This window comes from Rattus norvegicus, chromosome 11, assembly GCF_021556685.1.
Source record: "Rattus norvegicus strain SHRSP/BbbUtx chromosome 11, alternate assembly SHRSP_T2T, whole genome shotgun sequence".
Classification (NCBI taxonomy): Eukaryota; Metazoa; Chordata; class Mammalia; order Rodentia; family Muridae; genus Rattus; species Rattus norvegicus.
In genome coordinates this window covers 89,421,727-89,437,086 of record NC_141544.1, presented here as the reverse complement: position 1 = coordinate 89,437,086, position 15,360 = coordinate 89,421,727, and the positions used below count along the sequence as shown (strand labels likewise).

At 45.0% G+C, this 15,360-nt stretch overlaps 1 long non-coding RNA gene across 2 annotated transcripts; it reads right to left on the bottom strand.

The window, feature by feature from the left end:
• Window positions 1-6,193: 6,193 nt before the first annotated feature.
• LOC134481022 (uncharacterized) lies at window positions 6,194-13,701 on the bottom strand. 2 transcript variants are annotated; one of them, XR_015633605.1, is made up of 3 exons: window positions 13,625-13,701; window positions 12,234-12,370; window positions 6,194-9,337 (listed from the first exon to the last, which is right to left on the bottom strand). It is a non-coding gene; the product is annotated as an uncharacterized LOC134481022 (long non-coding RNA). The 2 variants fall into 2 exon arrangements; XR_015633606.1 differs by lacking the exon at window positions 13,625-13,701 and adding an exon at window positions 12,558-12,720.
• Between the last annotated feature and the right edge of the window lie 1,659 nt (window positions 13,702-15,360).

Genomic DNA, 15,360 nt, shown 5'->3' with positions numbered 1-15,360 from the left:
ATAGGCAACTCGTATCTTCTCAGACTCCTAACTTCTTTGCTGAAATTTTAGCCATTTGTTCTACCTCCTGGATCAAAGTAGAGTTCACCTCAACTTAAGAATGAATGAAGGAGACCCTGCTTTGCCTCTCTCACAAGTTGTTCACGCAAAATGAAGTAATGGGATGACCACGGCCACTTTTAATAAGAAAGTCTGAAACATGGAATATTATGCGTAAAGTGTCTTAGAGCCTACTGGAGAAGATACTAGAAAACATCAAAATGAAACAATGATAAACAAAATACCCAAACACAGAAAACTACTTTCCTTGCCTTATTGATAAAGAGGTCTGCTTCCCAGAAACACAAATAAAACAGTGTTTTAATGTACTGGTGCATGTCTGCCATAGAGGAAGTCACTTTTAACTCCCCTTGCTGTCTGGCCTGTTCTAAGGATGACAAGGAGGTAGATCACAGGATCATTTTCTCCATGAGTTTTGGTAAACTCTCCTGCACCATGCATTCCCAGATGCTGTTCATATCTGGGGCTTACAAGACAGACCCTTCATGGCTGTTTTCGTTCAGCCTTACCTGCAGAGGCTCTGCACGCTCTCCCTGTAATCTGGAGGGGAGAGTCTGAATTGAGAAGGTAGCAGAGATGAACCCCTTCAAACGGGTAGAGGGAACCATTTTATCATGATTTTATACAACCTAGGCTCGCTTGCCCAGATGCAAGACCACCCACGGTGGGATGGGCAAAGGAGAAAATACCACACAGACTTGTCTATACATGAACCTTATAGATGCATTTTCTCAACTGATGGTCCTTCCCAGGTAACTCTAGTTTATATCAAATAGGCAAAAACCAACCAGTGTAGTAGCATGGATATATATATATATATATATATATATATATATATGTATATATGTATATATTATATATGTATATATAGATATATAGATATAGAGAGATATAGATATAGAGATAGAGATAGAGATATAGAGATAGAGATATAGAGATATAGAGATATAGATACGGATATGGATATAGATATATATGATCATATCTATCCTCTTTACCCCCAACATTTCCCCTATCAACTTTATGTCTTTATATATGTTAGTAGAACAAATGTTGGGAGCAAAGGGAGTAGCTACGATCCTGGTTCATTATATAACCATATAAAATTCTCATGAATAAAGAGAAAATAATTAAATTACTCAGTTCACCCATTTTCATCGGCCAGCACAACCAGCAAAAAAATGGGCCTCAGCCCCCATGCCTCCCTGAGTGCCAAGCTTTGTCATACCTGAAGCCAATGGGCAGGGGAATCTTTGGGAAAGCATGGGTTTGCTATTATTGGACCTAGAACTGAACATTGGCTCTGCCGAGTGCAATTCTGTGACTAGCCTAGACTGAGAACTGAGGCAATGATACTCACCTCCATTGACTATCAGGAGCAAAAAGCTATGGGACCCCCTCTAGGAACCAGTCCAGGCACAGCCCCACGCTATGCCTATGTCATGGGGAGAGAATCAAGAAGTGAGCACAGAAACAAACCCGAAAGTAGGTTCATGTTCTCCATGGATGCAGCAAATCAAACAGGTTGGAATGGTGCCTGAACAGATCCAGTGACCACTTACGGATGCTCTGAACAGATGACATTAGCTGGAGCGGGAAGGAAGGTAATGAGACAGTCATAGAGAAATGGTTTCTGAGATAATCAGAAGCTAATCGTTGCCTAGTACCTGAGACTACAGTCTTCCCCTCAGGACTCACTGAGCCATGGTGGCGTTCTCCTAGAGCCAGAACTCAGTCTGTTCAGTGAACCAAAGTTCTCTTGCTCAGGCTCAGATTTCTCATTTTAGAAGTCCAGGGAGGTTTCTCCATGTCTACCCTCAGTCAGAGATAACTTGTCTCCAAACTCTTGTGCCCTTTTTTTCAATATTTATTCAAAACTGTCATATCCCTGGTCTCACTATTCTAATTGTACATCCTAGAAGCCACAGACACCTTCACACCTGACTTCAGCAGTGGCCAGGTTTGACTGCTCTGAAAGTACTCAGAGGAGACCCTCGGTGAGGTCAGTAATAGCTCAAATGCACCCACGAGGAAATCCCACCAAGTCTGTTAAAGTGTAGGGAAAAGGTCCACAGGTAACATAAATACACATCGATTATCTTTGTGCATCATTATGGATGTATGGGACACTGGCAATGTATATAACTTAATAAAAGATGCTGTTGGGATCACAGAGATTAGTCATATACATTCTGGGCTCTAAGGGAATTCTGAGTGTGAAGAAGACAGAATTTTAACTGTACATATGATTAAAATGCAAAATAATTGACACTGCAGGAAAGAAATACAAGCAACAGAAATGAAATATGTTATTTTCCTGAAGCTGAACCATAGGAAACTTTTCAATGTGGGTAGCATTTGGCCGAACCTTGACAGGTTTAGATACTCACCACATATATAACTTACACTCTATTAACATTCTAGTACATATTCCCTCTGACCCTTAGTTAACAAAATCTAAGCGGAAGGAACGCCAGTCAGTGGTGGAGGCAGGACTTTGAGTTTGCACGCATCCACATGGAGGGAAAGGTGTCCAGCTCCTATAGTTTTCTATAGGATTGGTCTGTCCCTCTGTTGAGAAGCCTCAGTCCCACACAAGGCTTTCTCTGTCTCTGGTCACAAGCACACAAGGAGGCATCGTTTGGAGTTTATGTGGAGACAGTACCCATCATTGCTCCCTTAATCTCCATGAGGAAATATCACAAACTAGTCTCGGTCCTAAGAACTGGAATTTTTGGCCAAATTATGACATTTGTTCTTAGCAACTCATTTGAGAGATGTTGTGAGAAACAGCCCTTTATATCAGAAAAACAGGAAATGGCTACCCGAAGGCTCTAATCGCTTTAGATCCTTAGGGATGCTGTATGCTCTAAAACCCTTCTTCCCTGTTGGCATTTCCCCCTGAATACCCTACAGGCAGATTGGGCTCAGCAGATGTGCTGAATTTATTTTGTTCATTCTCTTTCCCAACCCTGTTCCCTTTCCCCAAATTCTGACTAGCCCTTTATCTAATTCGCAACTGAAGCTAGGGCACGTCATTCCTTTTGTGTAGTTGCTCAATCGCTACTTTTCCTGCTTCCTTACCATCCACATGAAATGATTTGCCAAAGGCAGACACATTTATGTCCTCAGTGTTTACATCTTCCTCATGTTTACCACCCCATTGCCAATGCTTTTCACTTGGCTATTACACAACTTCCAATAGCCACCTCGCCCTACCTGCCTCTCTTAGGCCTTGTCTATACCATTGCTGGAATGGCTTTTTCAGAAAGATGGAATATTCTTATAATTTTCTCTGCATGGAAAATATGCCTTGGTGACTTTGCTGTGATAAAAGACCATGACCAAGGCCACTTATAAAAGAAAGCATGTAATTCTGGGTCTATGGTTAGAGTCCATGACCATCATGGTGGGAAGCTTCAGCAAACAGGCAAGCATGGCACAGGAGTAGTAGCTGAATTCACATCTTGAGACTGTAAACTTAGTGGGCTTTTGAAACCTTAGAGACTGCCCCTCTGACACACCTCCTCTACAAATCCACACCTCCTAATCCTTCCCAAACAGTTTCACCAACTGGGGACCAAGAATTCAAATATATGAGCCTGTGGACACCACTCTCATTCAAACCAGCACAGGACACAACTGATTTTATATGGCATTCCCAGTCTTCCCACTGCCCCACACTTTTATCTCACTCACATTCCAGCATCTGTTTCCTCAGCTCTCTAACCCAATAAAATCTTAGCTATTCTTTAAGGTAGTTCAAGTATCGCATTCTTTATGTCGCCCCTCTTGATCCTCAGCCTTTATATTGAAATTCACTCTGATGGGCAGCAATTTCCTTCTGATTGAAACACTCCCACCAGAGAGGGAAGAGGCTCCTGAGACTTAGAAAGTGAGCAAACTTCATATATCTGAGAAAGACAAAACATTCAAGATTAGCAAGGCCCCAAGCCAGAGGTTCTACAAGCAGTAAAGGAATGCTAGGGGTAGAGACTATCTAAGACCAGCCTAGCTTCTAGGAGAAGACTCTTGGCTCTGTTGTGTTACCTGCAAATTATGCAGAGTTCCAGGAATGCAGATGTAGTGAGCTTCTGGTATTGGGATGGGCTTTTCACTGAAGGGGCAGCTGCTTTTAAATCATCCCAGCTCTGTCAGTAACTCCTCACCAGTATTCAGGTAAGCAATTCCAATAAATTCATTGAGTTACTTAGTTACACTTTGGAGTAATTGATACTTTAGTCTGTTGTCAGTTCCTTTTCTGAGATGAGTAGGTGTGTGTGTGTGTGTGTGTGTGTGTGTGTGTGTGGTATGTGTGTGGGGTGTGTATGTGTGGTGTGTATGTGTGTGTGTGTGTATGTGTGTGTATGTGTGTACGTATGTGGTGTGTGTGTGTGTGTGTGGTATGTGTGTGGGGTGTGTATGTGTGGTGTGTATGTGTGTGTGTGTGTGGTATATGTGTGGTGTGTATGTGTGGGGTGTGTATGTGCGGTGTGTGGTGTGTGTTTGTGTGTGTGTGTGTGTGTGTGTGTGTGTGTGTGTGTTCCCAGCATAATCTCCCACCCCGGCTTCCATTGTGCTTTCCAAGCTACAAATTGTTCTTTTGTGTGGTAAATAGAAGAATAACACCCACTATTGCAAGCATCCCCTGAACCTCTGGATTCATTGTTATTTTACCTAGATCTGCAGATGTCATTAGACTAAGGTTCTGCAAATGAGAACATTGCCTTGCATCACTGGGTGGGCCCAGTGCAATGGCAAATGTCCTTACCTGAGGGAGGCAGGAGGTCAGAGAGGACAGAAGGAGCTTTGCAACTGTTTTCGAAGATGGATCAAGGTGATGGGAGTCAAGGAAGGTAGGTGGATCCTAGGATCTGGGAGAAGCAAGCACAATATGCTCTCCAGAAGCCTCTAGAAGGTTGAAGCCCTACCATACTCACATAAATTCCCATCCCCAGTACAAGGTGATTGCACTCTGTGTTGTTTCAAGATTGGTAATAACTTGTTTATGCTTCAATAGCAGACTAAGATACTCTACATGTATTTACTTATTTGCCTTTTATTATATCATTCTTTAAATAATACACTCCCTGAGAATGGGATCAACTGATCAGATTGATTGCCACATCCACTCGGTACCTAGCACAAGGATCTGCACAATGGAGATAGCTAACATGACTTTAAATCTAATGGAAATGTCATATCACTTGGGGTATTTGAATTGAAATAAAATCAAACCACTGATAACTAGATTGAAATGGTAGTGCCTGTGAACTGGGTGAGGGGAAACACACACGTGGGCATCATTTCAGCTGGTTGCCTTTCAGGAGATGCTTCTGCCAGACCCAATGTAAGCCTTAGCAATGACAGGAAATTCCTTAAGCAGCTCTTTGAAGTGACATTGCTTTGGGGCTCACGCTGTTATTTAACCTCCTTGGTACTCTGGTATTGTTTCTTTTCTTATTTAATTTTCCACAGGAATAAATGTTCATACTCTGTTAAAGAAAGATAAACCCAGGGTCTTAGCTAGTTATCTCAATTAGGAGCTGTTTTCAGTGAGTCTCCTGCCTCCTCTCAGTTACCTCTGCTCAATGCATTCATTCACACGTTCTCTGACACACACACACACACACACACACACACACACACACACACACACACACACTAGCTCAACAAATATCAAGACTATTCTGTAGGTCTTGATAAGGGTCCAGAGAAGAAAAAGTATTGATTGTCAAAGCATATGCATTACAGAAGGGAGAGGATGCACACAAGGTAGAGAGGAAACTATGACATATGAGATACTGTTACTTTTTCTGTATTGTGATAAAATACCCTGACAATTACAACTTAAAGGAGAAAGGGTTTATCCTGGCTCACAATTTAAGGGTATGGCCTGTCGTGAAGTCAGCCAGAATTTGAAGCAACTAGTCACATCCATCCACAAGAGGAAAGAGAACAAAGGAATCCCTTCTGTTCCTGAGTTCTGTCATAATAAAGCAGGATCGCAGGGGAATTGTACCTCCCACTGTGGACCTATCAAATTCATCCAGATCCACATGCAAAACCATTTCAATCCTTACTCAAAAGATCATCTAATTTCAATGCAAATACCCATGAAAGAGACAGGAGGTAAGTCTTTCCACTGAGTTTAATAATCAAGGCCATCCAAAACAAATAATTTAAATAAAGATAATCTTCCAGCAGCTGTGTTCAGGGTGCCCATTGTTCAGATGATTCTAGGTTCTGTCAAGTTGACAACACCAACTGTCACAGAACTACAAGGTGTGCATTACACAGCTACTTATTTTCTTCTTCATAATTTCTGTAACTTCTATCACATAGGCAAGGCTGAGGTAACTGTGAATGCTCTTGGTCCAAGAATACTCAAGGCCCAAGCTTTCTCTCCCTGAAGTCTTATCTCAACACACACACACACACACACACACACACACACACACACACACACACACATATGGCTTCCCATTTAGCAGTGAAGATGTTCCGTGTCACAGTCTACATGGACAAAAGTTCTCCTTTTCCAAAGGGAAGTCAGCATCCCTTCTTATTAGCACTCAGTGAGCCCACAAACGGAAACAGCATCCCTTCTCACTGGCACTTAGTGGGTCCACAAAGGGAAGTCAGCATCCTGTCTCATTGGCACTTAGTGGGTCCAAATTATTACATTCTTCTTGTCATAAATCATGGTTGCTCTGTTGCTAATTTACTGTGTGGTTTGGAAAATGCTCATCCAGTTTCTTCTGATGCCTATTCCTCCCTGTCTACCTCCTATGAATATTGTGGCAGCAAATGTGATAAAAATCAATAAGCGATGTTGCAGACTAAAAGCTATTTTTATATTCTGCCCTTAAAGTAATAATAGTTATTTTAATCTAATATTTACATGAATAATTATTGCTGTTTTTCTTATTGTCTCCTCACTATTATTAATATGGGGGATTGTTATTTGCTTCCAAGCACCAGACAGCTGTCATTTGTCAAGTGATTTACTTGCCTCATGATAAAAATCAGGGTGAACTCAAAGTCCTCTTCCATAAAAAACACATCTCTCCCATCAGGACCACAGTAGCAGATTTTTAGCCAACGTGAAAGTGTTTATTGTGACACAGAAGGGATGACCTATTTCTGAGCCTTCCACAGGTGTGATCTGATCACTCTTAAATGGACAAGGATCTGCCTCTGCCCAACTGGTGACTGGACCTTCCAGGGTCAACTGGGATACAATCATGGGATACAATCATGGGATACAATCTGTAGACCCTTTTTTGTTTCATTCTCTGTTATACATAGTTACACCCCCCTCCTTTTGTTTCTTTTGTTTTGTTTTATTGACACAGTGTTTCTCTGTGTAGTCTTCGTTGTCCTGTAGACCTGGTTGACCTTGAACTCAGAGATCTGCCTGCCTCTGCCTCCCAAGTGTTGGAATTATAGGTGTGCACCACCACTGCTCAGCTCCGTGCTTTTGACTTGGCTGGCCTAAACAAATGTACCTTCTCAGGCTCTAAGGAAATCGACTCTGACTTTCAGAAGGGTGACTTCCTTCTTTTGTTGTTAGTTCCTCAAAATACTTTTGCTCCGACAAGTCCCAGGTGGACCTCCTTAATGACTTCCATCTCCCTTGTTGATGAACTACAATCAACAGAGTTCCAGTGTTATTTGTAAATGCTGCAGCTTAGCAACAGGGGTTCTCTGTTATTCATGATTAGAAATTAGTTTAAAAAAAAAAGACTTGACCCTGCATTTCTATTTCCCGGGTGAACAAGTACAGCAGCTCTCAATGGACGATCAATTCTGGGGTAGGCAATGGAATATGGAGATGTGGATCTCAGCTCTGTTACTGAGGATTTCTCTTTTCTCTGTAAAATGGGCATATACAAATTTCTTTGCAGCGAATATCGTATTTTATATTGTTAACAACCAAAATTAGACCATAGTGAAAGATTATACTGTAAGATTTTAGGGCTTGAAACAAGAAAGCTATATACTCACTTTGTGGTATTGGCTGCTCCTACCAATGCCGGGGGGGGGGGGATGGGTGGCAGCAGAAATTGCAAGAATAGTTGGGGCAGAGTGTGCATTTGAAGTTAGGAGAGCTAACACTATTCAGACTGTTACTCGGTCCATATTCCATACAGACACACACACACACACACACACACACACACACACACACACACACACACAGAGAGAGAGAGAGAGAGAGAGAGAGAGAGAGCGCATTACATAATATGTAAATATGTTACTAAGTATGATAGCCACCCAATCACTCCCCTTTCTGGGCCTTTCTCAGCCTCCTTTTGATGAGTTGTTAAAGGCTCTGCTGCTAAGGCAAGACTAAGCAAGGCAAGGGTTGTTTTAAAACTTGTCAGAACCATTAGAATAGATGACTTCTAAGGTCCCCTCTGTTACCCGATAAAATGAGTTTAATTTAAAACGCTGATCATGACATTTGAAAGTCAAGTCCTCATCACTTAGGAGGGAAGGGATAGTGGAGTAGGAAACTAGGGTGGTCAACTGATGATCTAGAAGAGAGGTTGCAAGTGACACACCCTATTTGTGGAAGGACAGACAGATGGAAACTTGGCTGGGAGGTCTGTGCTGAACCCAGGGCAAGACTGGGCCTTAATCCCCTCTTCGACAAACTGAAGGGTGTCTGCATTCAGTGTGTTTTGAAGCAGTTTCCTCTTCAAAGCCGAGGGATCTAACTTTTGCGTGTAACTCCTAACAAGGCCTGGGCAAGAGGAATCAGGCCGGCCTCCCTGTGTGCTGAGGAGCGCCTGGTTGGAGCAGATGGAGTGTGTCTATCATGGCGGCTGCAAAACCAGTCTGGTCACTTCAGATGTCTCTCCAATTAACACTCATGGAGGCGGCCAACTGCTCAAGCAGCAGAATGTGATGGTGGAGAAGACGGTGGGAATGCCTGGGCCCGATGCCACACCTATTATCTAAGCCTCCTGCCTGAGTTGGGGAGGAGTGGGAGGGGCCAGCCAGACTTCACAGAATGTGGGAGGTGGGAGGAGGGGCGGGTAAAAATGGGAGGTGAGATTGCCTGCTCAGATTTCTTTAGCTTCAGAGTCCTAGAAAGTTAGAGATGGGAAAAGCTCATTCAGTAACAGCCCGTACTACACTCTTAGATTTCGTTTCCTCTTCCTCAATGCCTTTGTGCACAGGGCGCCGTCACCTCTTGCGTCTTGCTTCCTGAAGAATCTCTCTGCCTTTTCTTTTTCTCTTTTATCTTCCTTCTCAAAATCAGGTCCTACAAGACAGCCAGAGTAAGATTTCTAAAATACAAACGTGGTTGATTATATTATTCCCTTGGAGTAGTTCCTCATTGCTTTTTGAGGGGGAAAAATGTAAGCCTCATAGCCCTGCATTTTTCAACCTGAGTCACCACCCCTTTGGGGGCCAAGCGATCCTAAGACAAGAGTAGCCTAAGACCATAAGAAAACACAGATATTTACATGACAATTCGTAACGGCAGCAAAATTACAATTACAAAGTAGCAACAAAGATAATTTCACGGTTGGGGGTCACCACCAGGGAGGAACTCTATTAAAGGGTCACAGCTTTAGGAAGATTGAGAACTGTTGGTCTAGACTAATATATCTGTTCCTGGCGAATGCCACTTTGTCCCTCTTCTGTCACCCCACATTTTGTAGTCATTAAGAGAATCTTTCTGAAATTCCCCCAGTTCCTTCCCTTCCACATTTCTTCTCCTGTGTTCCTTTTCTTTGTCCTAGAAGTCCATGGCTTTTAAATCCCAATTGAGTTATAAACTCTCCTAGGAGCCACTCCTAGACCTGCGCTCCCTGGTCTCTGCTCCAAGACCTGATCTACCAACCACACCTGAGGTGTGACTGCTACCAGTCTTCACCGTCTAAGTTGGTCCTCACATGCCTCACCTTTGGCACACTGAGCTTTCGAGGGATGAGGGGTTGTTCTGCCGCCAGAAGCAAGACTGACTTTGGCAACAGATGTTTTAGTGATCTCTGGAGTCATTTTCCGCCATGGTATCCCACGGTTGCCTTCAGCTGGGACTTGCTCAAGGAAAGCTATACACCCTAACTACCTGAATCGGGGAGGCCTTGTCTTTTAACGGGCCTAGAAAGGAGGAAGTGACTCATTGGAGTCCACATAGGGGGAGGGCCAGGGACTTACACCCTTGACTCCTACACTAGCACCTCCACACTTTGGTAGTTTAAGCCAACTCTTTTCCTGTCAGAAAGAAGCACTCTCTGGATAGGGGAATTGTGCAAGGGTAAAGGAGATCAGTTGTTCTGGTGTGCCAATTCCCCAGACTCGTGGAACTCCTGTGTTTGTGGATTGGGTATTGAGAGATGTGCCACGCACGTGAAGTGGGCAGTGGGCAGTGGGCAGTGGGCAGTGGGCAGTGGGAACACAGGGCTGTCTGAGAGGTTCAGAGGCTGGCCGCAGCGGGGCTTATGTAGGGAACAAAATAAAATTATATATGACACTATCTCAGGTGGTTATGTTAGCTATGTGGGCTTGTGCTGTGTTTGTGTTGTTTTGTTTTTTAATTTGTTTTGTTCCCTTTTGTTTTGGCCAGGCGGTGGCAAAAAGACTTCCAGGATATTCCTTGTTCAAGCATGTAGGAAATCCCTGCCTGTGTTGGTCTTGGGGAAGCAAGTTTGGCTATGAGCAATTTTTCCTGAAAAATCAAAACAGCTCTTCCAAGTGGGTCCCGCTTGGAAGCTGGGCATGGCTCCTTGTGCCTGGGTGTGAGTACGAAGGGATCCGGAGGACAGAAGGGTGTCTGAAGGTCAGGCTGCTGGGAATCCAAACCTCTACGCCTGATTTACAGCCCGGGGCCTCAGGTCCCCTCCCACTCAGCCCGCAAAACCCCCCAATTTTCTTCTCTGTGAGCCAGCACTCTGCAGAGCTGTGAAATAAGATCTAAGCCATGGCTTTTTCTGGGCTTACGTATGCTGTGGATTCTTCCTTGAGATGATGGCAGAGAGGAAGAGAAGTGATTCCTGAAAGTGTGGGCAGAACACTGGGGTGAGTCAGAAAACAGAGGCCGGCCTGGAACAGACTGGAGATCATCCAGCCTCTCAGCCTCACGTTCTCCTTGGCTGCCTGACTCTCCTTTTGATTTCCTGTCTTACTGTGACTTCCAAATAAAATCTTATCGGGAAACCCAACCTACTAAACTCAAAAACAGAACTGCTCCAAGCCCCCAGGATCAAGGTTCTGCTCTGTCTCTTTGTTCTTTTCCCAAGCATCTGCCAGGATGGAGCCTGTGTGTGCCCTGCTCAGATCTCCTGGCTTCTCAGAACACAGACTGCATAGCTCTGCTGTGATCCAACACCAACATGTAAGACATGGGATGACTGATACTCAGGGAGGTGGAAAGTCTCATTTAAAGTCACATAGGGAGTTAGGGGGTGAGTTGGGGCACCTACAGACCCCCTGGTTGTTTCTTCTTCTTTTTCTTTTTCTTCTATTTCTTCTATTTCTTCTTCTTCTTCTTCTTCTTCTTCTTCTTCTTCTTCTTCTTCTTCTTCTTCTTCTTCTTCTTCTTCTTCTTCTTCTTCTCCTCCTCCTCCTCCTCCTCCTCCTCTTCCTCCTCCTCCTTCTTCTTCTTTTCCTCCTCTTCCTCTCCCTCCTCCTCTCCTTCCTCCTCCTCTCCTTCCTCCTCCTCCTCTCCTTCCTCCTCCTCCTCTCCTTCCTCCTCCTCTCCTTCCTCCTCCTCCTCTCCTTCCTCCTCCTCCTCTCCTTCCTCCTCCTCCTCTCCTTCCTCCTCCTCCTCTCCTTCCTCCTCCTCTCCTTCCTCGTCCTCCTCTCCTTCCTCCTCCTCTCCTTCCTCCTCCTCCTCTCCTTCCTCCTCCTCTCCTTCCTCCTCCTCTCCTTCCTCCTCCTCTCCTTCCTCCTCCTCTCCTTCCTCCTCCTCTCCTTCCTCCTCCTCTCCTTCCTCCTCCTCTCCTTCCTCCTCCTCTCCTTCCTCCTCCTCTCCTTCCTCCTCCTCTCCTTCCTCCTCCTCTCCTTCCTCCTCCTCTCCTTCCTCCTCCTCTCCTTCCTCCTCCTCCTCTCCTTCTTCCTCCTCCTCCTCCTCTTCCTCCCCCTCCCCCCCTCTTTTTCTTCTAGTAGTCTGTATTGGATGCCATGTGGGCTCTGTAAAGACTTAGTCTTACCTTAAGTTTAGCAATGAGTAAATCTCATTTTCAGTAAGGAAAAAGTTATGGGGTGGTTCTTCTCTCCAAACTTGGAGCCAGCAGTCCCACTCCACTTCACTGCATGTATAATTTCTCCTGAGCTGGTCTTCTGCCTCCTTGTTGATATAAAGTGAAAAAAGTAATCATTTCTTTTTCTTAACCCTAGCAGGACCCACCCTACCTCTGAGTCTGGCCCAGGTGTGACGCTGTGTACCTACTCCTGAGCTCTTCTAACCCAAACTTTGCCTGAATCTCTATTCACTTATTTCCAACTATGCTGATCACAGATGCTCAGCTTATTACCCAGGACTCTGCTAGGATGTTTCTGACACACTACCATCTCGATATTTTGTCTAGACATTCTCCTGACAAGTCCTTCATGTCTACAAGTGTTTGGAGAGGTGATGTGAAGGTGGGAGAGGCTAGCTGCACTCAGCTGTTTTGGGTTCTCCAGTCTTTGTATTATGGCTGTTTTTAACCAATCCCACAGCCCAACAGAACTATGCTCTCCAACTGTGAGCTCTAAGACTGTGTCAGAAGAGCATCACTGGATGATGTCCATCCAATTCAGCAGAGGTCAGATGAGACTCTCAGGTCTATTCTCATAGACTGAAGTTGTCTGGCCAAGCCCAGTCATGTCATGGGGGTAGCTGAATCTTTTCCTTTTCCCTGGATGCTACAAGATCCATATATTTTCTTTTTGCCTCCACCAAGCCACTACTTGCCCAGAATGCTCCAAGGCATCTCAAACTGAGGCTTAAAACTCCCCCCCGTCCCAAAACTATGACTGTCACCCCTCTGACAGATAAATCAGCTCTAGAAAGCCATTCCAGATATCCTTGTCTACCCTGCTGTGTCTAGCTGCCCCCTCAGAATACAGATGTCAGAATTAGATCCTCCTGGTTGCTGCCAGAGGCCAGGGGAAAGCAAAGGCTTGTCTGCTGAAAGAGATTGGCATGACAGAGGGCTGGGGAGTGGTGCCTGTATTTCCCCCTCCAGGGCAGCCTCTTCCCAGAAAGAGGCTCTGGTCTCTGTGACTAATACAGGCTAAAATTGGCTATGGGTCTAAGTCCCTTAGAGCCAAGGTGCCTGACTGCCCAGAGTTCATACCAGGAGGTCCACAAGGCCACAGTCAGGAAGGCCAGAGATGACTGTGAATTTGTGTAGGTTCCTGAAGCTCAGAGTTGGAATAAGAAACACAACCAGGGGTGGTTGTGGCCCACTGTTGTAAGATGTGGAGCTACCTGGAGGAGCTGGAGAAGAACTACAGGTCCCGTCAGTGAGGCATGTCTGTTTGCACCAAGCAAAGATGAGTATGGTTTACCAGAAATGACAGTTTGGGGGATAGATTCACACTCTGAAATAGATACCTTAAGGAGGACACTGAGACCAGTATTTCCAATTCTCAAAGCACTGTTTCTGAGAGCCTAGATCTTGCCCTTTCTTCTAAGATGCACACGTATCACAGACCACATGGCAATCCATTGTGTGACCTACCATTGTTGTCATAGAAGGCACCAGGAGGGGCTGGGGATTTAGCTCAGTGGTAAGTGCGCTTACCTAGGAAGCACAAGGCCCTGGGTTCGGTCCCCAGCTCCGAAAAAAAGAACCAAAAAAAAAAAAAAAAAAAAAGCACCAGGAACCACAATCCTTTCGAGGAAGCCAGGGCTGAGATAGGAGGTGAGTGTGGTACTGGGTGGAGAGCTTTAGTATGGGAGATTGTGAAGATCCTGGGCATTGCAGAACTCCACAGAGGTACCTTGGATTACAGCTAAGAGTAGAGGGGAGAAGGTGAAACCCCATCAGACTCCCTAATTCCACCTGCCACCATTGCTCATTAGATGTTGTTTCTGTATTATAGACACCCCCAGCCTCCCAGAAACCTATAAAACTTCACTGGGGATGGAGGTGTAAATCCTTCAGAAAGTGAGAGTGACTGGCCTAACCCTCTGGCCTAGTTTAGTCTAGGGCTTAGTCATTACACTGTCATGAACTATAAGAGCTGTGAGATCAGACAGAAGTTCTGAACCTTGGGCCATTCACTTTACTTTTCAAAACCCAGGCTAGGCTTCCTCTTCAAAACACCGCATGAACACTTCCCCCAGCAGGCAGCTAAGTTCAGCTAGACACCAACGACCATCTCCTAACATCAGCCAGCCCTCAATTCCTCCATTCTCAGCCCACCTCTGAAGGTCAGGCCCTGGGAGAAAGTCCAGGGTGTTAAAGTCATAGCAGGCTGCAGGGAGTGACATGTGGCCCTTCTGGCCTTGTTTTCCAGATCACAGCCATGTGATGCATTCTATTCTAGAGTAATAAGATGGATTTTTAACAACTAGGACAGGAGGCAGGGAGCCAGGATTCTTCCCCTAGGTGTGCCCCGAAGCTGCTGAGTTAGCTGTTTCCGATTCAAAGTTCCAGATGAGGGAGAAAAAACAGTGTCTCCTTCTCATTCCAACCCAACGTATGCTGGCAAAAATTGCTCAGAATGTACAGAGCCATAGATTTGTTTTAAAAGTCTGTTCTGCCTCCAGGGTCTCCCTCTAGCCCCACGGCAGTTCTACATAGTCGGCCAAGCAGGGTTATTTTTATCTCATGGCAGAGCAGGCTGTGGTCTGCAGAAGTGATGGGTTTGGTGACACAGGTCACCTGGCAACAGAGACAGACCCATGGCATACTGCACCCTGCTTCAGCCACAGTTTTCTTTGCTTTCACCCCAAGCTTAAACGCTGATAGTAAACACCACTGAAAGTGTGCTATTTCCAGTATAGAAGTAGCGTTTCCCTTCATCGATCAGACTAGTCCATTGTCACACACCCATCCTTTTAGAGTAGACTGTAGTCACTGCCCAAGCCCACCCCCCAATCCAGTGGGCCGTGTTACTCTGCATCTGAGGACCTGCAAATGGCCAAGAGGACATAGGATGTGGTTAGTAGTTCCCTTGTATTCTGGCAACAGTTTCAACACAGAACTGATAAAGAAGGGGTCTAGGAAATCAGTCTAAAGGATAGTACTGCATGAAGCAGGGCTGGGCTTCCCTGCTAACTACACTGTGTATGCTTCTTCCATTTCTGTATAGGTAGTCCTTGGCTATAGTTAGGAGAATGGA